Genomic DNA, 26,108 nt, shown 5'->3' with positions numbered 1-26,108 from the left:
GCAAAGAGAATGAGAATCCGCCAAATGCGAAGAAAAAGTTAACGGAAGCTTGGGAATCGGAAAGTGCCTTCGGAACATTCAATAAACCTCCAAAGCTAATGGCTATCGAGGAATACAGTCGGTGGTCAAGAAAGTTTGAAGATTGGTTAATGGCATTCGCATTTCCCAGCTGGAAAAGTTTGAAAACGGTTATGAAAATGGAAACAAAAATGGTGAAACTTTAAGATCAGCTGAGGAGATTGATTCATTTGTAGCTGAGCAAAAATGTGTAGCTTTGTTATTCCAGTCTGTTCGAGAGGACATAATCTCATTGATCGATTATTCTAATGTGTAACACCCTAGTTACTAATTAACAATTTTATATGTAAACGCCAACAATTAGATGTGTAGTTAAGCCTACACATACTATAAAAATACGAATTTATTAAAACTTTTACAATTCATAAGTTATTCTACATAACGTGGTTGAATTCGTTGTTTAATATTTGCAATGTGTTAAAGTGCGGAAGCATGTATCTATATCGTGTTCGGTCCTTCGTCGAGCTTGATCGTCTTCCGGCATCCAAAATGTACCTACATTTCATAAACACGAAATTCTTTAGTCTTACGGGATTTAAAACGTGTCCAAACGAGTCCGGGAAACCACTGATTCCAAAAACAAAAATTTGAAAATGACCTCCACCGTAACTTACGGTGGCACCGTAAGTTACGGTGGCCTCTGTAATAAAATTTTCCTACCGTACAACAGTAGGCAACCACCGTAAATAATTCAGCTCCACCGTAACTTACGGTGACACCGTAAGTTACGGTGGCCCCTGCATTCAGCCTTTCCATTTTGCCGTAATTGACACGAAATCTTTCGTATCTTTAAATTCGCTTGTCCGTTTGACCTACCATTTCTTCCTACATGTTTGTAATTTGATTCTCCATCATATGGAGTTAAAGTCCGACATCCGGCTTAATAAATTTTGAGACTTTTATGCATTAGGCTTATTACCTTTTTACAAGATTTTGACCCGTCTACGCTTAAATGCATATTTTGACCCGTTAGAGAGGATTTAATCATTTAAGTTTAAATCCCACTCTCTACTTTCACATGTCATTTTTCTACATTAAGTTATTCACATATCTTCCACCAAATTTACGTGTACCTGGCGCGGGTCAGAGTATTGACCCGTTTTAATACCTTGCCTTAATAATTTGCTGATTCATAGCCACGTAAATTCCATAAGCCGTTTTACCCTGTGAGCATTAGACTCGACATGCACTTGTTAGTCGTTATTCGTCAAATGGTGTTAACATTACCATTTGACGTGTTTAGTCTAAACGACCAAACATTTTGCACTTATATTTGAATGGTATTTATTTACCATTTCATTATTTAACCCATTTCGCCCCTTTTTGCCATTAAACATGTTTTTTTATCCTTTTTTTTCGTCCCGACCCGTATCATTTCGTGTCGGAACCCATATTTCGGATATAACCTTGGTCGTGTTTATAATCTATAAAGTAAATACGTATCCTAAAAAAAGTGTAAGCTTTACTTACCTCGCGTCCGCGCAAACATTCTTCGCATCCATGATCCGTTTGACCCGTTCCTTTTCAAGCTCCCACCTAGCTTGTTTAGAGTCAACTATATCATAACATCCATAAGATGGTTAGATTGGTCATTCTATATAATGGCCATCACCCTATGGACCCCCCTTTTTTTACACACTTATCAATCAAAGCATGCCATATATTCAACAACTAGTTTCATACCATAATTATTTTCATTCACTAACCGTTTGACCCATTAGTGAAATTACTTATATAACAAGTTAGTAAGTGATTTTAAACACTTTAAGCATGTCACATAAAGTGCGATTTGTTCCTAACAATAAATACTTCATGACTAAACAAGTATACGCAATCATATGCCTTTTCCGGATTAATAATAACATTATTAATGTGCAGCGATTTTTCTATTCAGCTGGTGTAATCGACCATTATGACACATTTAAAGTCCGAACAAGATTAACATGTTCAAAAATAGATCGTAGAAAACTTCAATACCTTCGCAAGCATATAAGGTACACCTTCTAACGAATTTTTTATGATTTTATATGATTTTTATAAAATCAGCACAGCAACTATATTTTCATTTTTCAATCAGCTTTTAAGTTTTCTGAACAGCAGTTTTAATCACATTTTTGACCTCTTTAACAACCACATTTGTTTCTTATGATTGAAAACAGTAAAAACTTACTTCATAAGCTTTCCGAAAAGGTATAGAACACCCAAATCGGATAAACGGTTGATTTTATATGATTTTTTTAAGATTAGTCAAAATCCATATAAAAACCTACGGAAATCATGTTTAGGTTCCTTTCAAATTCGACCCAAACCATCAAATGCAACCTATTTCCATGGCTATAACCCTTATTAAACTTTTGGTAATGGTTAGAAACCTATAACACAGTGATTGTAGGCTAAGAGATGTCAAAAATAGCATCTATTTCAGTACTTTAGTTTTCATTTAGGCATTTTAACAAACACCTAGTGTGCAAGATTCGTATACTTCTTTTGTCAAGTTCTTGATTAACTTCCAACCAAGCTTCAAGCATCAATTTCAAGCCCTTATGTCTAGTGTTTATAAGTTACAACTAGAACTTGCATTACTTACCTAATGTTCATCTATTTTAACACTATAATTCTAGTGTTCATCCCATATTCATAAAACCCACTTAGCACCTACATAACTAGTTAACCAAAACACTAAATTATGGTGCTAAATTAGCGAGTTTACATCTAGGGTTTGTTTTCAAGAAATCATACAACACTAATTCAGCCATATCCTCTCTAATCCATACATAATTCGCGATTATGAACATTACTCAAATTTTACAACTTCACAAATCATCAAATTTTTACATACCTTATGATCCCTACGACTAGGCGATCATGAATTTGTAATCATGCAGACGATTCGGGCTTGATTTGAGCTTCGATTTGGAGGATTTGTTGAACTAGGGTTTGAGCTCTCCTGGCTCCTTCTTCTGATCGCATACGTACACACATGTATGTGTTTTTTTATTTATTTAAGTGTTTTAATAAAACACTTCTCTAGTTGCCCATGTTTAGCCCCTCAAGTTTAGAGATTCATAAATGAAACTATAACCCATAGTTTATTATTTAGTTACTCATTACTAACTAGGTTAATTTTACCTAGTTAACTTAGTGGGTTCCGGGAGTTAAAACCCATTTTATTTTAAGTCTCGTTAAATCGGGCCTTTTATCCATTCTATTTTCCTGGAAGCTCTTATTCACTTTTAATTAATATTAGGATTATTCACTTGATTCCTAATATTTTCCGGTTTACTTTTACCGCTAACGGTACTTTCCCGTCTTTTATATTAACGGGGTTTAATTTCCAAACCTGTTTTCGGGGTGTTACATAATGCAAAAGATCTCTGGAAAAAGCTAGAAACGAAATGTCTAGGAAGTGCTGAAATTGTGAAAAGTAAAAAGAAACTTCTTAGGAAAGAATTTGATATGTTTAGCTGTTTAAAGAATGAGTCAGTCTGTAAAATGATAGAAAGGTTTTGTCATCTGAAGCTGGAATTAGCAAGACATGATATCAGATATCCTGAGGATGAGCTTGTCGACAAATTGTTCGATTCATTACCAGACGAGAAGGATTGGAGATATTATGCACTTATGCTGAAAAACACTATCGAGCCTGCAAAGTTGACAATGGATTTGGTGATTGAGAGACTTGAAAGTCACGAGTTGGAACTGAAGAAGACGTACAAAGTCAATCACTCATCTTACCAGCAGAATTTGGATTTGTATTATCCAAAAAGCATGATGCCAAAAGCAACTTCTCCCAAAACTGCTTTTTTTGCTGAGAATGTGTCCACATCAAGCAAAGAAAGTCAAAGTGGTCAAAGTAGTGGAAATCACAGTGGTTATCATAGTGGATCTTCATCATCTGCAAGTCATTCTGATGCAAAGAATCGTTTTCAATGCAACATTGCAATAGACTTGAAGAATGCTCAGAATTTTGATGAGGAATCGGCCAAACGGCAGATGATCTTCCTAGCATCGGTGTTGGAATCGTATGAAGGGTTAGTAGCTGGGAAGATAGGCAACACCAACTTAACGAAGGAAGATTATGATCAGATAGATCCTGAAGAAATGGAGTTGATCGATATTCGTTGGGCTATGGCTAGTGCTGTTCGTCGAACACAACGTTTCTTGGAAATTACCGGCAGGAAGACAATTGGTGGTCCATCTACCAAGCTGGGGTTCGATAAATCCAAAGTGACATGTTTTAAGTGTAAGCAGAAAGGTCACTTCAAGCGAGAATGAAGAAACGCATATGCTGATGAGTCGGAGAACCCTTTCAGAGATGATTACTACAAGAAGGCGATTTATCACCAGAATAAATCTGAGCCACCTAGATTGAAGCAGGTTGAAGACAACAAAGAGAAATCTAGAGCTCTTGCGGTGATTTATGATGATGCGGGGTATGATTGGAGTCAAGAGGTTCTACCAGAGGAAGATGCGATTGGTTACGCATTCATGGCGAAAAACGACGAACCTATTCCTTGGAAAGATAACCGAACTGAATAGCAGAAGTATAGATACAGAAAAATGTTGGATGAGAACAAAATCATTAGAATCTCTGGTATCTATCTGGAAGCGAGGAGAGCGAGAAGATGGGATCAGGACAGGGAGTGTTATCTTGATCCATATGGAAATATTGCGATTGATGACAAAACGCTTGATATCGAAGCCATAATCAAGGAGTACAAAGAAGAGGATGATTATTGGCAGAATAAATGGTGGGGAAATGGAGACGATAAAGAGAAAGACGAGAAAGAGAAAAAGGAGAAAGAAGAGCGAGAGAAATCAAAGAAGATTGATATTGGGGTTATTGACACAACGCAGGAGTTGACTGCAGAGAACCTGGGAAAAATGGCTGACAAAGTGCTGGCTGCTAAGGCACTTGAGGTAGATTCTAACTCCGTGTCTAAGTCAAAAAGCCAGGTCAGTTCAAATTTGTCAACAAATGTGTCAGGTAAACAAATTGATGGAAATGTTGATTGCAAAAATTGCAACAAAGAGTGCAAATTTTGTAATACAGTCACGTATCTCAACGGTAAGAAAGTTGAAGATCTGACCGCAAAAGTCAGAAGTGTTGAGAATCAAATTCTTGATCATGACAAAACAGTTAAAGCTTCAACTGAACGGATAAGAGAATTAACTAGTCAAATTGAAAATGATAAAATTGATCATGAAAAAGTTAAAAAGGAAAATGAAAAGTTAATTCTTGAAAACCGTCAGATTTCTGAAAAGTTTGAAAAACTCAAAAGCACAATGAAAGATTGTGATGATAAATGGTAAAACTCATAAAGAAAACGTTCATTTAAAAGCAGTGCTGAGAGTAAAAGAAGAATCAATCAACCAACAACTGGATGAAATCGCTAAACTGAAACTTAATTTCAAGAGGCTGAAATTGAAAACGAGCGAATCCTGTTGAAGCTTAACAGTTACAGCTCCGCAAGCTTTGTTTTGCAACACATTGTTCCCAAACCCATCGGGAAAAACAAAGCTGGCGAAGATGTGTATTCTGATGGAACCGGGGTGGGTTTTCATAGAGTTCCACCGCCGATTTTGGATAATTACACGAAAAAGCAATCTGGGTTGGTTGAAATTGAGGAAGAAAGTGAAGTAAAACTTCCGGAGAACATTGATGTCACGTTCACATCTTCCAATGACGATAGTGTCCAAAATGATATTGTAAAAGGTGTTGTTGACAATGTGCTAAAAACGGATAGTGACACTACTGAGGAAGATGGGTGTTTCTTGGACAAATACATTCCGAAACAAAAGTCCAAGAACAACTTAAATGAAGAATCAAATCTTGTCATGTACAAGATGTTGGGTTCGGATAAATTGTTTTCAGATTCAGAGTTTCCGATTGAGAATGTTAACATGAACAAATTGACAAATGTTTTCAAGTTGGTTGAAGTTGAGTTGTCAGAAGTGAACAATCTGAGTAAAACAAAGAGAAAAATGAGTTTTGAGAAAAATAAGTCACACCACAAGAAATCTGTTAATCCACCACGTTTTTATAATAACAACCGAAACAATTGGTCGGGTGGTTATCAGGGGGGTAAGTCTTATCAGAAAAGAAATGTTCCAAACAAAAGGTTTGCTGAGAAGAAAAAGTTTGTGAACAGTTCGAGTTCACTTGCTGATGAAGAAAAAGAATTTTTTTCAAAATCAAACAAAGAGTTCTTTGAGAAAAGAGCTTCACATGTTCAGTCTGAAAGCACAAGCCGAGTGGCTGATACTTGAACATGTTTTAGATGTAATCAAGTTGGTCACATTGCACGAAAGTGTACCAACGTGAAGCCTAAGACTGAAACTGTGAAGACTCAACAGAAGAAAGTTGACGAGAAGGGTAAAGCACCAATTGTTGTTGAGAAAAAGAGTGTGAAAAATGATAACATCAAGATGAAAAATGAACCTGTAAAGAAGTCGGTAACTAAAAATGACAAATTTTACAAACGGGTTGCATTATCTCAACAAGTTTGGAAACCCAAAACTGAGAAAAAAGTTTCACCTTCTGAAAACTTTAAAATTCAAGTTCCGATAGTTAAAACAGTCAAGGTTACACCTAAGGCTGATGAGGCCTGGGTGGACACCATGTTTGACTAAGCAGTTTGAATTGCCGGAGCTTCCTTGATCGCGAAGCTGGAATCGGCATCTTTATTGAAGTTGGTTAACTCAAAGTTTGTTATGTGCAGGATCTTCCAAAACTTGTATCCAGATGGATCATGGATAGTGGAGCTTCAAGACATATGACAGGGAAGACCGGGTTGCTGTATGATGTAAGAAACATAAATGGAGCATACGTAGGTTTTGCGGTTAATCAAGGAGGAAGGAATATTGGTGAAGGAACGTTATCCAACGAGATTGTGACGTTTGAGAGAGTTAACTACATTGCTGAGCTGGAGAACAATCTGCTGAGTATCTCGCAGATTTGTGACAGGATGTATACCACTCACTTCACTGATAAAGAATGTTTGATCTTAAAACCAGGATTTTTTTATCCCTGAGGAATGGATTATCATGCGGGCACCAAGAGTTAATGATCTGTACGTGTTGGATATGAGTGTAGCTACTACAACCACGGGTCAGGCTCATTGTTTCGTGTCAAGAGCAACTGAGAAAGAATCGAGATTGTGGCACTGGAAGATGGGGCATATACATCTTAGAAAAATGAATCATTTGGTGCATAATGATTTGGTTACAGGAGTTCATGTCAAAGGTTTTCATCTGGAAGGGGAGTGTATTAGCTGTGTAAAAGGCAAGCAAAAGAAAAAGTCACACCCTACAAAGCAAGTCAATTCAGTCTCAAGACCCTTGGAGAGACTTCACATGGATTTGTTTGGTCCGGTGAATGTCAAGAGCATTACGGGAGATAAATATTGTCTTGTGGTTACTGATGATTATTCCAGATTTTTGTGGGTTTCTTTCTTGAAGACGAAAGACGAAACGTTTGACAGTTTAATGGGCGTTGTTCAATAAGATTGAGAATCTGTACCAACAGCGTATCAAAAGAATTCGAAGTGATAATGGTACTGAATTCAAGAATAGCGGAATGGAAGAATTTTGTGATGAAAGAGGTATATTGCATGAGTTTAGTGCTCCGTACACTCCGCAGCAGAATGGAGTCGCAGAACGCAAAAATCGGACGCTAATCGAGACGGCTAGAACGATGCTCGTAGATTCAAAGTTACCAATAAATTTTTGGGCTGAAGCTGTTTCCGCCGCATGCTATACGCTCAACAGAGTTCTCACTGTCAAAAAGTTCAACAAAACATGCTTTGAGCGGATCAATAATCGCAAACCGAATTTGAAGTATCTAGAACCGTTTGGGTCACCCTGTACAGTTATAGAGCCTTATGGAAAGTTTGGTCCGAAGTGCATTGAGGGTATATTTGTTGGATATTCAAGTCCTACACGCCGTGTCTTCGTTCAAAGTGAGAAGCGGATTATTGAAGCTGCAAATGTTGAATGTCAAGGAGATTCATGGCGATATCATTACGACAAGTTGTGGGAATCGTTTGACATGATGGAAGAAGAAGAAGATTTCTTTGATGAATTGGATATTTTGCGTGAGTACGAGTCACAGCAAAGGTTCCCAGCTGAGTATTCAAGACGACCACGGGAAACTTCAAATGATGATGAAGCAGGTCCGAGTAATGCTGGTGAACACGATGATGTCCAACAGAATGAAGTTGCTCAAGATAATCAGTCAGATCAGAATGATAATCAAGAATCAGAGAACATCCCAATCTTTGATCATGGAGATTCAGATTCTGAGGGGGAGCAGATTCAGGATTCAAGTCAAATAAACCAAGTTGGTGAACAAAGTGCAAATCAAAATGTTACTAATCTGGAAGGTGAAGTAGATGTTCCAAGCGAAGTGATGCCGCGAACTCTTTCATATCATCCAGAGGAGTTGATCATAGGAGAATTGCATTCAGGCGTTCGCACGAGATGTCAAATAGACCAGGGCTTAACATGTTTTTATTCTACAGTAGCACCTTTACAAACTGAATTTTCATTAAGTTGTTTTATCTCGTAGATCGAACCGAGAACGTATAAAGAGGCGCTTACTGAAGACTCTTGGGTCATTGCAATGCAAGAAGAGTTAAGTTAGTTTGAAAAGTTGGGAGTGTGGAAGTTAGTGGATTTACCGGATGGTCAAAGGAAAATCAATACAAAATGGGTATTCAAGTGTAAGAGAGACGACAGAGGAGTTGTTGTAAGGAACAAAGCTCGACTCGTTGTTCAGGGCTTTAGTTAACAGGAAGGAATTGATTTTATAGAAGTCTATGCTCCTGTGGCACGACTAGAGGCAATCAGAATTTTCCTAGCATTTGCGTCTTGGAAGAACTTCAAAGTTTATCAGTTGGATGTAAAATCGGCGTTTCTTTATGGGAAGGTCAAAGAGGAGGTTTATGTCGGTCAGCCGCCGGGCTTTACCGACCCAATCCACAAAAACAAGGTCTACTTATTGGACAAAGCGCTGTGTGGCTTATACCAGGCCCCGAGAGCTTGGTACGAGACTTTGTCTCAACACCTACTAGCCAACAAGTTCATACGTGGAAAAGTGGATGCCACTCTCTTCACTAAAGAGGTCGACGGACATCTTCTGATAGTTCAGATTTATGTAGACGGTATAATTTTTGGGTCAACGAATGAGAAATTATGCAAAGATTTCAAACAGGTGATGAAGAAAAAATTCAAAATGACATCAATGGGGGAAATGAAATTCTTTCTGGGTCTACAAGTTGAACAACTACCTAAGGGAATTTTCATTCACCAGACGAAGTACGTGCTTGATATTCTAGAGAAATTTGGAATGTCAAGTTCTACTCCTGCTGCTACCCCACTTGCAACAAATCATGGGATTCACCCAGATCTCACCGGAGACAGGGCTGATGAAACGTTCTACCGTTCCATGATAGGTTCTTTGATGTACCTAACTGCTTCACGTCCTGATATCATGTACCCAACGTGCCTCGCAGCAAGATATCAATCTAACCCGAGAGCTTCGCACATGATTATTGTGAAGAGGATATTACGCTACCTGAAAGGAACTCCTACATTGGGGTTGTGGTATCCTAGAAAAGGCGACTTTACGCTCGAAGGGTATTCCGATTCGGATTTCGGATGCTGCAAAGTCAATACCAAATCAACAACTGCAGGATGCCAGTTCTTTGGACCTAGATTGGTTACCTGGCAATGTAAGAAACAAACGTCTGTAGCGCTATCTACATGTGAAGCGGAGTATGTTTCTGCTAGCAGTTGCTGCTCTCAGATCCTGTGGATACAGCAACAGATGCGCGACTACGGTTTACAGTTTCTTAACACACCTCTTTTTGTTGATAATGAAGCCGCTATAAATATAACAAAGAATCCAGTACATCACGCTAAAACTAAACATATAGAAATTCGTCATCACTTTATTCGCGATTGCTTCGAGAAAAAGTTGATACGAATTGAGAAAATCCACACTTACGAACAGAAAGCTGATTTACATACCAAAGCTTTTGATAAAAATCGGTTTAAATATTTGTTAAAACTGAATGGTATGAAGCTTCTTTCGGTGTCGGATGGCATAATTGGCGTTGATGAGAGTACTGTTGCGGAAGAAGATGAGAAACAATCTGCAATGGTTTGTCGATTTTTTACTTGTTTTGGTATTTAGGGGGAGTAGATATAGATGTATATAGTTTATTTTCAGAAAATACAAAAACAGTAAAAAAATGCAAAAATAAAAAAACATGATAAAATTGAAAAAAAGCTTGTGTATAAAGGGAAAATGATAGTACATCGGCTAGACAATTACAGTATGCTAAAGAATTGTAAAGTCTAAATGAGTGAAACAGTCTTACTAAATTAGTGAAACAGTCTTATTCGGGATATAAACCTAAAATTTCAAACTTGTGAAATTCGTGGGGAACACTACTTGGATATATAGGTAACCCCTGAAATCTTGTTTGAAAGGTCCCATATTCTGAGATACTAGGTCTTTATACTCAGTGATATCTGGGGTATTATTCCGGGACTTCTGCTGTATGGAAGTACTGACCTAGTCCCCGAATAATACTTTCTACAAATGCTTGAAACATAGCATCGCCCTCAGCAAGCTGATGAAACAATAAAATTGATAGTCGCTGTTGTTGTAACTAAAAGATCCTCTAAAGGGGACACACCAGAAAGTCGAAGCCGTCATCTCTCTGCGTATACGGAAGTATCGACCTGAGCACTCACGGCCCTCGCTTTTAACCCCTTATAGATATCATCTGTGGTATACTCACCTGTAAGACTGAATATCTGGGATTCTGGATACGGGAGTATATTCAAGAGGTGGGACACATAAATGAGCTAAGTTCATAAGACATCTAAATCATATCCTGAATAGATTAAAATCTGTGTGAGAATTTAAGATGGATCAGTATATCGACAATCAAGGTGAATTGTTTAAATCTGAGTATGTAATGAAGCTTAACGGTACTAGGAATTTGTCTGAAAAGCTGATATGATTCCCTGACACGTTCACCAAAAATAAATTTGTAAATAGTTTACTTTGTTTACTTTCTGCAATTTAAGTTTTCTGCATTTCATTTCTTAGTTTAGAACACTTTAATCCAAAAAGATTTTATTTCTACTTTATTTTTGACAAACCAAAGTGGGGAGTTAATCGTTGGATTCTCGGAGATTGAAGCAGATGCAGGAAAGTTCTGAGCTGAAGAATGTGGAGAGCTTACTTTGTCGAAGTTTGAGATATTTTCAAAGTTAAAACGAGTTCATTAAATTGATACTTATTATTTTCAGGAAACTATGAAAATTGTTGTTTTAAAATCAGTTTGATTCGTCAAAATATCAACCAAGGTCATTAAATTGGACTTGGTAGATTAATTGAGTAACCAGTGTCATTAACTTGGACCTGAATACATGAGTGGATTTCTAAAGCTGATTAAGTTTGTGATTTATTGTTGAAAAAGATAGTTTGTAATGTTATTGGTTGAGTAACAGGTTTTTTGGACTTCATTATTCCCACGGAGGCTAATTGTCAAAGCTTGAACCAGATCAAGAACTTAGATTCTAGCATATTGAGAGGGGGAGTCTGTGAAAGGGGGAGTCTGGATCAACAGTCGAGGGGAACTTGAAGATAGAGCTAGGTTGTGATCCTAAACCTGTAAAGATAGAGTGCTTATGATGAGAAGACAGAGAGTTGAAGAAAAGACCAAGACTGAAGACTCGGAGCTGAAGACTTCGTCAACATCCAAGGGGGAGTCTGTTGATGCATGGAATGTCTGTTGACTTCGTCTGCATTAAGTCTTAGGTCAAGATAGGTCAACACAGGAGCTAGAAAGTCAAAATTAGGATATTATGTTGTAGTTTCGCTCATATGTCGATAGGTTAGATATAGTTTCGCTTTTATGGTCATATGGTTTCGCTCATTTGGTAATTTGGTAGTTTCGCTTATGTGTCAAGCCGTATAAGCGAAACCACTTGGACTATATATAGGCATTTGGAGCGAAACCAGGTCATTCATTCAGTACATTGGAGCGGAACTAGGTCATTGCTTGTGTAACCAAACTCTGTCAAATTTGATTCAGAAAGCAATAAAAGAGAAGGAATTGAAAAGGAAAAGCTGTATAACTTCATGTGCATTGATTCCGCCTTTGTATGTGAAGATGAACGTTCTCAACTAACTGTTTAGGGTCAGAACACGGTCCAACAAAAGTTTCAATTGCCTGTCAGGATGTAATTTCCTTATTTTTGTGTGGCATTACTATCCTTAAAATAGATCGAAAGGAGATGGTGCATGTGTCAAGGTCATGTCAAACTCAAGTTTGTTTTAACACATATCAAAGATTGATTGCTAACAGTTTTAAAATACTTGGTTACTCATGATCTAATTAAAAAATTAGGACACAAAATGAGTAGCCATGGTAAAAAGGTTTTCATCATCTGGGGTACTATACCACTTCTGGAGTTCATAAAAAAATTTTCAAACATATAACAGGCATGTGGCAAAACCTTAAACACAAATTCCTGTAAAAATTGCTGACATATTAAACTTGACAATCTGCATCTAAAATGAATTTTGTTAAGAACAACATTCTTGCAAAAGTTTCATAAATTATCATTAACAAATGTTGGCCATGATATTGTGGTCACACAAGATGTAACATTTGTTCTTGTAATCATTATGAACAGTTCAGTTATAAATAAAACAATGTTATTTGATCCCAATGTTTGTTTGGTTGTGTTTTACATTTTTCATGTTTTGACTTTTGTTTAATTTCAAACTCTACATCGTTTTCTGGAGAATTATACGCTAACTGGTGCTTAAACGTACTCAGTTTAACGCAACAAATACTCCGGAACATCAACATATACTCAACATACCTTAAATAACCTTTACATAACTTAGAAATAAGTTTTGAAGGCTTTGGTATAGCAAAAACAAGTTAATTCGCTTACAGGGACTAAAATTGACAAACTGCGAAAGTATGCCAATTTGAACTGTAACGAACATTCCAGAACATGTCCATAAGTTAAACATACCATAAATATCCTTTACATAGCTTAGAAATAGGCTTTGAGGGGTTTGGTATGCTAAAACAATCTTTTGGATCATTCAGGGGCTAAAAGTGTCAAAAAGTGCACAAGTTTGCACTTTTGCGCATAACTTACGTTCTGAATACATCCGGACATCCAAGAATTTATGTAAGCATCCTAATAATATGCCTTAGGGTTTGGCATGAGAAAAATCCATTCGTCGCGTCATTTGGGATCATTTTTCGCGCTTATGCGCATTCCGTCGTAATTAAGCGAACATCGCGATCGTACGACCAAACGAACCAACATCCGGAACATTTTTGAGCATGTTTCATGTCCACAATGTTTAGGCATCATTTTAGGGCCTTAAAGTTGACTTTACGGGCCTTAGAAGTGTCGGAAATGGTTTAATACGCAACAGGGACCAAAACTGCCATTTTTGAAAGTATATGCAGATCAGACAGGCCCAGGCGGCCCGCCCCAGTTTCTGCATATCCTGATGCGGGCCGCATGGCACCTTCAGTAACAGAATTTTTGTTTTTTTCTTGCAACTTGGCCTTTCAAACCTACCAAAGGGCAATGCCCTTTCACCCAATCAAGAGCCAAGGGCCATTTTCAGTAACCACAACATTTTGACAAGTGGACGCTTAGGATCGTGGCACGAAAATCAAGAAACGATCCTAACGGCTCTACTTTTCCTATAAATACCCCCCCCTTTTTGCTAAAAACTCACACAATCTGATCAAAATGCTCTAAGTTGATGCCATTGCTTCATACCTGAGCTCTTTGATCTAGATTAGCATTCGGGGACCCTCCGTAAGTATTCTTTCGTTCTTTTATTCGCTTTTCGAGTCCGAAAGTCAAAGTTTTGTTTGACTTTCCGTGTGACCAGCCTATGGTCGACACGAAGTTCATAACGTGAGCGTGATCACGATGATTATGGTCCGTATTGACTATACCTACTGATTACCACGTTATCTAGGCTCAGTGACGAGTCGTAGTTTCGGCCCAAATGTGCATTCTTGCATATTTTGTAACCAAACTACTCGTGAGCATCAAAGCCATTTGTTTTGATGCCAAACCTGTTTTCTAAACTTAGTTAAGCATGTTCTAACTTGCTTAGCTCGTCACTTTTAGTTTAGTGCTTATATAGGGTCGTAAGGTAAGCGATCTAAACCATCGCTTATACTTTCGAACCCGACCCATTTGGTCGATCATTAGGATCCGACCAAACACATTAGGTGACCATAGCTATAACCTTCCGAGGTTATGCCTTGTGGTCACGATTTTAGGCGTTCCAAGCGCGTTCTACGCGAACGACGCGTTAGGGTAGCATAAGCTACCTAAACAGGTCGTAATGGGTCGCAAGCACTTAGGTTAGGTTTCATTTTAGTATGTAGGCTTTGTTAAACCATATTACACGAGTTTCCATACTCGTTTGGTTTACGAACCAGCATACTATCCGATCCTTCCGATTTTGGTCCGGCATATTAATATAGCTACCTATTAGGTGCCGTTTGATATTACGTGATCTCTAGCATTATCTGGTTATATTACAAGGAATTCAAAGCAATCTCAGGTGAGTACATAGAACCCCATCTTTTAAATGCTTTCGAGGTGTCAATGTGAGTACATTGAACCCCTTTTTTACTGTTTTCTAAACTGTTTTGGGGTGAAACACATGTGCCTATCTGTTACATTCATGCTTTCCATGTTTTCACATCATATGCCTGCTATGTTGTTAGTACATTATACTACATGATTTCATTACATTTCATGCTATGTATGCCCATTGTGTGCATACTTAGTACATTGATATACATTACATTCCTGTTGCATATGTTTACTCAGCATATGGACACATTGATTTACATGAACATTTCTGTTGCATATATTTACTCAGCATATGGGCACATTGATTTACATGAACATTTCTGCTTCGTATGTTTACTTAGCATACTTAGTACAATTGTTTACATCACATGCCTTCATTTTGTTATGACATTTGGTTTGTTTAACATGGGACAATGCATTCATTAACATTGATCACGCCGTTCGTTAGTAGGTAGTGGTACCATAGGAATTGACAACTCCCGTTCCTGAAATCCTGGGTTTGATAGGATTGTAAGGAATGACCGAATTCGATATACATAACTTAGATAAACCTTTAATTTGTTTAAGGGTTTATCACCACAGTCTCAAGGCTTGGATGTATGCATATTTCACAATACCGCATAAATGTTAATATCAATAGAGCATGCATTTTTCCACAGAACATAACGTTGATTTAAACCACGTTTTACTTCAATGACTTGTTTTTTGCATTTTACATATGGTTTAAGTTGATACATTTCGCTTACCGTACATGATACATTTTGGGATACACATTACATGATTTATATTGAACATAAACACATTGACATTGACATACCCATTTGGTGGTTTACATTGAACATAGACATTTGACATGATTTACACAATAACACTTGACAATTGAGTTATACAAGAACAATTTTACATGGTGGATGGTTTGGGTAAATGGTTTGAGTAACGTGAAGTATGTAATATGATGCAAACATGGTGGATACGCCGCTGGTACTTCCTATATATAAATGTTTGTATAATATTACATATCTTAGCGTTATCTAAATCATTTCAGTTTAGACATATAACACTTTATAGAAATAACATACCTTTCATAAAACATTGTCTTACAAAACAACTTATCTTATTCAACTCATTATACTAGGTTATTCATTTAACCTTACGTTCATCTATACATATCATCTGATATTATCGTTTTTCAAATGGTTTACAAAGCGAGACAAATTACCAGGTTCATGACTGACTGTTATTAAACATTTCTTTAAAACTCAAGTCATGAATCCCACTTTCATAAAACCTATGTATCTCACAGGCATTTTTATGCTGACGTACCTACTTTCACATGTGTTTTCAGGAGCTGTTCCATAAGATGTTGATCACGATACTAGGGCGGACCTGTGCCTTAGAGACTATAAAATGAAGATAGAACTAGTATAACTATGTTTTGAATTCTGTACTTCCTTTTAAGACAATGTAACACCCGTGTTTGATAAATAAAATGTAACTTTAATTTCCATGGTTGTATAACAATTAATTCTATCCACAACACTCCCCGACGTTTTCCGCCGCGGTTGCATGTTACACGCGGTCAGGGTGTGACAGAAGAGTTGGTATCAGAGCCAATGGTTATAGGGAATTAGGTTATTAGTAATGCTTTGACCTAGACTATAACTTTCTAGGACCCTAACACAAGTTATCTTTTGTTTAGATTTTAAAACATGCACTTCACCTATCCTTAGGTGATAACCACAACAGGAACTTTGGTTCCAAATCCGCTTTGAAAATTAATCACCTATTCTAGGATGATTGATTACTAGGTTTTGAACCCTCTGCTATATGGTTTTGAACCTCTTTGGATTTCAAAAATCCCGTCAAAGTTTTGGGTTAATAGTGTGAACACATGCGAACTGGAAGAGTGAATGCCTGTACCCTGGGTTTTCTTTCTAAGGCTAGAGTGTTCGTACAAATCCACATAATCGGACCAGTCACTCTTACCTGGGAACTCTTGGGGTGAGTGTTCACTTATAGGCGAGCATGTCTTCGCGATACACTAATTCTGACCCAATTACTTTGACTAGACATTTCATGTCGCTTGTTTGCTTTGCGATGCATAACCGCCATCTTTGCTTTTGTTGATTTTGCTTCTTCTCATTCTCTTCATCCAATCATCTCACTCGTTTCATCTCATGTTTTTCTCTTCTAGAATGCCTCCTCGACGCGACAACCAGATAGCTACTGCCGAGCTGGTAGAAATTATTGCGCAGCAGATGGCTGCTCAATTCCCAAATCTCTTTGCTCAATGGAACCAGGCCAACAACAACAACAATGGTACATGCAAATACAAGGATTTTAACTCGGCTAAGCCACTCAAGTTTAGTGGTTCTGAGGGAGCAACTGGGCTTCTTCAGTGGTTCGAGAGCATCGAGAACACTTTCCGTCATGTGCAGTGTCCTGACAATCGCAAGGTCGAGTTTTCTTCGAGTGTGTTTCAGAAGAGGGCTCTTACGTGGTGGAACGGGGTTATGAGAGATCAAGGTGCAGAAGTTGCTCTAGCTCAGACATGGGCTGAACTGAGAGCTCTTATGATGAGGGAGTTTTGTCCTCGTCATGAACAACGAGCGTTGGAGAAAGAATTTGATGTTTTGAAGCAAGATAGTGGCGAGCACAGGGCTTATACTGATAGGTTTGAGGAGTTGAGTCTGCTTTGCCCGACTATGGTTACCCCACTCGATAAGGCTATCGAAAGGTACATCGACGGCCTGCCTGGCTCGGTACAAGACATCCTTACTGGTAGCAACCCTACCACACTCCATCAGGCGATCGAGTTATCAGCGACGTTGACTGAGTCGCAGATTCGGAAGAATAAATTACACAGGAAGGGTGACAAGGGCAAGAAGCAGTCGGCTGACAAGGAAGATAGCAAGAAGGGTCAAAACAAGAATGGAAAGGATTCTGGTTCATCAAAAAGGTCAAGGAAGCGTAAGGCTTCCCAAAACTATGCCGTCACTGCCCAAGCTAACCAGGCAGCTCCCAACCAGCCTCCAGCAAAGAAGCCCTATTCAGGAAGTGCACCTTTGTGCAATCGGTGCAACAATCATCATCAGCCGCAACATCAGTGCCGTTTCTGTACTAACTGTGGGAAGTCAGGTCATCTTGCCGATGTTTGTCGGTTTGCTCAAAATCGCGCAGTTCAGAACCCTGCTCAACAAGTTGCTCAGCAACAGGGTCAGGCTGCACGACCAAACTACCCACCAGGTGCTTGTTATAACTGTGGGGATCTGACCCACTACAGAAATCGGTGTCCAAGACTAGCCAACCAGAACCAGAATGCAAACCAGAATCAGGCTCAGGCTCGAGGTCGAGTCTTCAACATGAATGCACAAGAGGCACAAGTAGACGACGAAGTGGTGAACGGTACGTTCTTTATTAATAATCAGCCAACATCTGTTCTTTTTTATTCGGGTGCCGACAAGAGTTTTGTGTCATTGACTTTTGAGCCAATGCTTCGCGTGTCTAGAACAAAACTAGATAAACCTTTGACAGTAGAGGTTGCCAGTGGTGAACCCATTGTTCTTAGTTCTGTTCTACGCAACTGCCAGTTGAACCTTAACGACCATATTTTTCCTATTGACCTCACGCCAATGCAACTTGGAAGCTTCGACGTTATTTTGGGAATGGATTGGTTATCTAAGCATCGCGCAGAGATAGTTTGTTCTGGGTTTGATAGGATTGTAAGGAATGACCGAATTCGATATACATAACTTAGATAAACCTTTAATTTGTTTAAGGGTTTATCGCCATAGTCTCAAGGCTTGGATGTATGCATATTTCACAATACCGCATAAATGTTAATATCAATAGAGCATGCATTTTTCCACAGAACATAACGTTGATTTAAACCACGTTTTACTTCAACGACTTGTTTTGTGCATTTTACATATGGTTTAAGTTGATACATTTCGCGTACCATACATGATACATTTTGGGATACACATTACATGATTTATATTGAACATAAACACATTGACATTGACATACACATTTGGTGGTTTACATTGAACATAGACATTTGACATGATTTACACAATAACACTTGACAATTGAGTTATACAAGAACAATCTTACATGGTGGATGGTTTGGGTAAATGGTTTGAGTAGCGTGCAGTATGTAATATGATGCAAACATGGTGGATACGCCGCTGGTACTTCCTATATATAAATGTTTGTATAATATTACATATCTTAGCGTTATCTAAATCATTTCAGTTTAGACATATAACACTTTATACAAATAACATACCTTTCATAAAACATTGTCTTACAAAACAACTGTTGGTGCACTTGTGTCTGTACTTTGTCTGCATTTTGTAATGATATAAAACGATGTCTTTTGTTAGTCTTGTTTACATTTTTTGTTGGTTTGTATATGTGTTTTGATGTAAGTTTGGCCAAGTCAACCATCCTCCTGGTTTGACTTGGCCAAACAGTTAACACATGTTTTGTAAGTTGTTTGTGTCGAAGGATGAGTCATCGAAGGACTGTTTATATCCTTCGATGAGCTCGAAGGATAATCTTCGATGGATACAGATGGACCTCGTAGGATATACCATCCTTCGAGGTATATGTGGATCCTTCGGTAGGTTTCTGATCGACAGATGATCTTTCGATCAGTCTGTCTTATCCTTCGACCAGACAATCTGTTATGGGTATATATAGGCATGTAATGGGTTCACTTCACAGACAGAGAGTTAGACAGTTTGACAAAAAGTGTGTGTATGTGAGTGAACTAAGTCTTGTAGAGAGCATTTTCAGTTTGGTCAAGGGCTGTAACCGTGTCCACTGAAATACAAGAGAAAACTTTGATATCTCGTGTGTCTACCTTTCTCTTTGTAGCTTGTGTTCTCATATAAACTACCGGTTTGCATTCTAGCTTGGATTCCGCACTTGCTAGTGTGTTAAACATAACAAGGATAAGGTTTAACCTCAACCTCCGAGGGACCTACAAGTGGTATCAGAGCCGTGGCTCTTTTCCTTGTTAAAAACCGAGTTTATACAAGACTTTGGAGTGTTTGGACAAAACTCACATGGTTTAGCACCCGTTTTTAGTGTTTTTCTTGCATTTCTAGACGTAAAAAACGTGTTCTAAACTAACCGGGTGTGTTCAAGGACGGGTTGGGTAACTTAAAAACTTGTTTTTAAGAAGTTTGGTAATTTTCCGGCCAAATTCCGGCTTACTCCGGTGACCGGTTTTCTGGATAAGAACTTTCTTTTTTATGCAATATTTTATTGGTCAAATCTGAGTTGGTAGAAATGGACTGAACATACCTTCTGCCGAAAGTTCTCTAACAACCAATCACCTTTTAACCAACCTGTCACCTTTTGTCTGCTGTGTTCGTACAGATCGAAGGATATCCTTCGAAGTCGAAAGATCATCTTTCGATCAAAGGAGGTTTGATAGATAACCATCCTTCGAACATCCTTCGAAGTCTGTGGTTTATCCTTCGATCCAATGAATCTTTTCGAAGGATATATATTTCGATCTACAGTTATTATTCGAAAGATAAGGATCCTTCGATTGGAGAATCTTTCGAAATCATTGTTCGAAATTCAACAGTGATCTTTCGAACATTGTTGATCCTACGAACAAGTTTTGATCTTTCGATCCTAGTCTGTTTGAGTTTAACAAGTTGTGTTTTTCAGGTCTTTTGATCAAGGATCTTTCGGCTGTCTGTTCTCATTCAAGATATTAACATAGTTTGTGAAAATTAAATTAAAAAAAAAAAGGAAAAACTTGTTTTTCAAATTTTAAATCAATTTTCACTTAATATATTAATTGTTATAAAATGGGAACAAATGGTCAGTGGGATCCAACCGCATGGACTCAAACAACTTTGACTCCACAATCATCAACTACGCAATCATCAGCCAAGCAATCTGCGTCAGATTTCAACAAAACTGCATGGATGCAGGCTATTGCCCCACCTCAAGCTGCAATGATAACTACAAATCAATGGGCATTGGTCACAAATCAAAGCAGCAGCATTCAAGCAATGATGCAGAACGACAGTGAAACTGGTACAAGCACAAAACCGCCAAAGCTAAATCACATCAATGATTGGGGATGGTGGAAAGAAAGGCTGAGAACTTATGTTCAGGGGCAAGGTCAAGATCTATGGATGTGCTTTTTCACCGCATTTGACAATGAGTTGGAAGTTGCAGGATCTAATCCAGAAACTTACAGCACTATGTCTGATGATGATAAGAAGAAATTTGAGTTAGAAAAGAAAGCATTCAAGATTCTCACACAAGCTCTTCACAGAGACATTTACCACCAGTTTGTTTACTGCACGACTACTAAAAGCTTGTGGGATATGCTCACGTTACGATGTGAAGGAAATGCTCAATCTAGAAAGATCAAGCAAGAATTACTGAAGAAAGAGTTTGAAGGGTTCACGTGTATGGAGAATGAGACTTTGGCAGAGTTATCAACAAGGTTCCATCACTTGTTGAGCGAGATGTTTGCCTTTAGAGTCACTGCCACTCCACAAGAAATGGTGAAAAGATTCGCTGATAGCTTACCATCAAAGTGGAGCAGTTTTCTTGAAATTCTCAAAGAAAATGGTGTTCTAGACATAATCACCGTTTATGAGTTAATTCAAAAATTGGAGAACAAGGATGTAGAAGAAAAGCTTAAGGCAAAAAGAACACTAACTCCTCAAAATCCAGAGATGTACTATGGGATTGCAGGAGGTATCAGTGGAGAAAAACCAGCCTCTCAACACGCGAAGCTTCAAACAGCTTTCATCTCAAACACCGGACCTTCCACAACAAATCCTTTTGATCCTTCAGCATACACGATGATGTATTCAAGACCAGATTCTTCTTCTCAACAACAGTATGTGCAACCGACAGCTCAGCAATTCACACCACCGCCTTTCTTAGACCCAAGCAGAGCTCAGCAGCAACAACCGCAACAGCAAGGGTTTTATGGAAGCTCTTCAAACTTTCAAGCCACTTCCAATCCGAACACAGTCAGATTAGACACTTCCAACTTTTCCAAAGTCACTGTCGAAATAGCCAAGGAGCATATGGAGATGTTGAATACCTTGGTTAGTGCTTATTGTGGATTAGTCGCAGGTCAGATTGGGAATATCAATCTAACCAATGAAGATTATCAGCAAGTGGATAAAGAAGAGTTTGAAATGATGGATATCAAATGGGCTCTTGCTAGTGCAATTCGAAGAACAAAGGAGTTTATGGAAAGGACGGGGAGAACCAACTTGGAAAGCAACAACAACACCAAGTATGGTTTTGATAAGAATGCTGTCACTTGCTTTAATTGTGGTGAAAAGGGTCACTTCAAACGGGAGTGTCAGAAGCCACCTAAGCAAGGAAATCAGAATCCCTTCAGGAATCAAGGACAGCCACAACAGCAACAGAACAACAATTATGTCAGATCAATAGTTCCTGTTGGAGGAAATGCATCTGGATCCACAAACACTAATCCCCACAGAGGATTGGTTGTTCAAGCTGATGAAATCTGCAACTGGAACCTTCAGCTTGGAGAAGGAGGAAATGGTGGAACAGCATGTTATGCTAAAGTGATTGAGAAGGTAATAGAACCCGTGTCTGCTGGTGAATCTTCAGAAGATGAAGATAGTTCGGGTTATAGTGGGAGCATGGATGGAGAATCACTTGATGCTGGTGATTTATCAAGTGATGCTTTAGATTTGGAAGTTGATGAGCTTTTGGCTGAAGCTGAAGCATTATGCAAGAGGAGATCTATTCTCTGCCAGAAATCTGCTGGAACTTCCGAGAAGCTTGCTCAGTTTTTCTCTGAAGATGGATCTTTTTCTTTTCATACAGCCTTTATGGCTCACGTAGAAGGTCAGACTTCTCAGGTATGTGATACTAATTCTGACTCTATTTCTGTTCCTATTGAATGTGCAAAGTGCTTAAAATATGCAGAAAAGGAAAGTCAATTTGAAATCACAAACAAACACAATCAAGAATTGATTGTAGATCTTTCTAAAGCAACCGAAGCTAACTTGTTTTTAACCAGAAATGAAAAGGAATTTAAAGCAACAATTGCGTCACTAAGACATGATGTTTCAGAATTACAAAAGGCTGTTTTGAGAAAACAACATGCTAACAATAATCTTATTGACACAATTGAAAAGCAAATGGTAGAGTTAGCAACAGCTCGATGTGAATGTGAGACAATTAAGCAGAAACTGGAAAGCTATTCCAATTCCCGCTATGTATTGGATCACATCATTGACGTTCAAAAGAAAAAGGGGGATGCAAAATGTATTTGATTCAAATCATGTCCTCCCCGAATGAATCACAATTACTCCAAATTGCCTGATGACGAGGATATGCCCCGTTTTGAACCTACTGTGCCACTTGGTCTAGATGACTTTGCAGCAGGCCTCGGGTTCACAACTGGTACATCATCCTCGGGTCAATCAGAATCTGAGAATGTGACAGATTCATCGTGTGCTAAGGAACAGAGTCCTCCCATTGTTGAGGATGCTGATTCTTCGGACGATGAATCTGAAGAAATTGTGAAACAACAGTCTAACTCGGTTACAACAGATATTCCTATCGAGAATCACATTCTGTGTGATCCACCAGTGAAACCGAGTAAGACTGAAATGTCAAAAGCAATGGAGTCCCTTGTAGTTAGCCCTGAAGGGAATAACTTGTTGTATACGCTCAAAGGAGATAGCAAAATCTACTCTAACAAAGATTTTCCAATTAAAATGTAAATCAAGATTTAATTAAGCAAATTTTTGAAGGATGCACTGATAAGTTTTTGGGGAACAAAAGTGGCAAAGTTACCATCACTCAATGTGATCCAATTCCGTGTGAACAAATTAGAAAACAATACGGAAACCAAAAACTACCAATTGAGCGAAAACAACAAGTCAACTCCGGAAAGGGTACGGTACAGGGAAAGAAGGTTCAGAACAAGAATGTTCAAGCACCTAAAGTTCAGCAGCCTAAGACTGAACAACCAAAGGTTCAACAACCTAAAGTTGAACAGTCTAAGGCTACTCAACCTAAGGCTGCACAACCTAAAATTCAACAATCAAAGGTTGAGCAACCTAAGGTTCAACAACAAAAGGTGCAAAACGAAAGAGCTCCTGTTAAGAAACGAGAACAGAAAATGAACTTTGTTGGATCCACAGGTTCAGACAAACTTGAAACATTTCAGGATAAATCTAACGTTGATTTTGTAAAACAAGTTAGAATTTTAAAACGAAATGATCAGAATAATTACACCCAACACACCAACGGATGTGATTTAGGTCCAAGCACGTCTAGATCACAAAGTTCATTGTCTGGTTCTCCGTCTGGTCATCAACATGTTTCTCCGAAGTTTGTAGAGCGGAGAACATGTTTTGAATGTGGCACAGTTGGGCATATTGTAAGATATTGCCCATACCTGCAAAAGCTGAAGTCAAAAACGAGTGCTCCCCAAGAAATCAATTACCAAAAACGACCAGTTTCCCCGAAACAAGACCCACGTGTCTTGAAAGAAAGGGAAAAGAAGTTAAAGCAAAAGAATCAAAAGGTAATTGAAAAGGCATTAAAATCAGAGGTCAAAGAAGACAAACCTGTACAAGCAAAACCTGAAACTGTAAAACCAGTAAATGCTAAAACAATAAATTCAAATACTGGTAAAAGACAAACAGCTTGGAAGCAAAAGCAGGTAATTCAATCAGGGGGAGCACCACAGGTTCTTTTTCCTAATCATCAAGTGATTGAAATCACTTTCCTTGATGATCAAGGACGACCCAAGTCCACAAAGGCTTGGGTCCCCCTCTCAAACTGATAAGTTAGTTGCATGTGCAGGCGGCTCCAGGAGGAACTATTAATAGTCATTGGATTGTTGATAGTGGGGCTTCCAGGCACATGACGGGAGACTATCGTCTTCTTTTCGATGTGCGAAGTATAAGAGGAGGATATGTTGCGTTTGCTGGAGACAAAGGAGGGTATATCACCAGCGAGGGAATGATCTCAAATGGAGTTGTGAGTTTCGACAAAATCAATTATGTGCAACAACTGGATCATAATCTCCTGAGTATTTCTCAGATCTGCGACAAGAAGTTCACCGTGCATTTTGATGATGCTGGTTGTTATGTGCTAAAGCCAGGATTCAAGATTCCCGAAGCAATGATTTGTATGTCCTTGATGCTGGATCATAATCTCCTGAGTGTTTCTCAGATCAGCACCAAGAATTAATGATTTGTATGTCCTTGATATGAGCCAAGCAATAACTAAGTCCAAACAAGTTACTTGCTTTATTTCAAAAGACACTGAAAAGGAGACGATCTATTGGCACAGACGGATGGGTCATATTCACCTCAGAAAAATGAATCACCTTGTCAGAAACAATCTGGTGAGAGGTGTCAATGTGAAGAATTTTCAACTTCAAGATGTCTGTGTGCCGTGTCAGAAAGGGAAGCAGATCAAGAAATCACATCCATTGAAGAAGGTTAACACTGTAAACATGCCACTCGAACGTCTGCATATGGACCTTTTCGGCCCAGTCAAACACAAGAGTGTGCACGGGGAAGCTTTCTGCCTGGTAGTCACTGATGACTATTCAAGATTTTCTTGGGTTGATTTCATGGTCCACAAGAGCGAGACTCCAGAAATTCTAAAGAATTTGATCACCTTGTTGGAAAATCTTTATAATCTAAAGGTGAGGCGAATTCGAAGCGACAACGGAACCGAGTTCAAAAACAGGGTTATGGATGAATTTTGCACTGCAAAAGGAATCCTTCATGAATACAGCTCTCGGTACACGCCACAACAAAACGAAGTCGCTGAAAGAAAGAACAGAACCTTAATTGAGACTGCAAGAACCATGTTGGTTGAGTCTCAGCTTCCAGTTCGATTCTGGACTGAAGCTGTTGCCTCAGCTTGCTACACGTTAAACAGGGTTCTCACAGTGAAAAGACATGGCAAAACGTGCTTCGAACTCCTACACAAGAAGACTCCTGACTTGGAATATCTAGAACCTTTTGGTGCACCATGTACCATGATTGAGCCTGACGGGAAGTTTGGTGCCAAAGCTATCGAAGGTTACTTCCTTGGGTATGCTACTCCTAATCTGCGAGTATGGAACCTGACTACCATGAAGATTGAAGAATGGGGTGAAGTAAGAGTTCAAAGATATTCTAATCCACCGAAGCCTTCTGGAGATCCATGGATGTTCGATTATGATGGTCTTTTCGACTCATTTAATCTGTCGACATTTGATGATGACAATGCAATTGCTCAAATGTTGTCTGAAAGCGAGAATGCGACTGGCTCTCAGTTAGTTCGCCCAATCATTGTTGACTCAC

The 26,108-nt window shown here is 38.6% G+C and overlaps 1 long non-coding RNA gene across 1 annotated transcript; it reads right to left on the bottom strand.

The window, feature by feature from the left end:
• Nucleotides 1-611: 611 nt before the first annotated feature.
• LOC110909742 lies at nt 612-3,225 on the bottom strand. The gene is made up of 3 exons (XR_002575588.2): nt 2,918-3,225; nt 1,549-1,633; nt 612-1,242 (listed from the first exon to the last, which is right to left on the bottom strand). It is a non-coding gene; the product is annotated as an uncharacterized LOC110909742 (long non-coding RNA).
• Between the last annotated feature and the right edge of the window lie 22,883 nt (nt 3,226-26,108).

The sequence above is a fragment of the Helianthus annuus genome, chromosome 11 (assembly GCF_002127325.2).
Source record: "Helianthus annuus cultivar XRQ/B chromosome 11, HanXRQr2.0-SUNRISE, whole genome shotgun sequence".
Lineage (NCBI taxonomy): Eukaryota > Viridiplantae > Streptophyta > Magnoliopsida > Asterales > Asteraceae > Helianthus > Helianthus annuus.
Note: the sequence above shows the minus strand (reverse complement) of the source record. Positions and strands in the feature narration are given on the sequence as shown.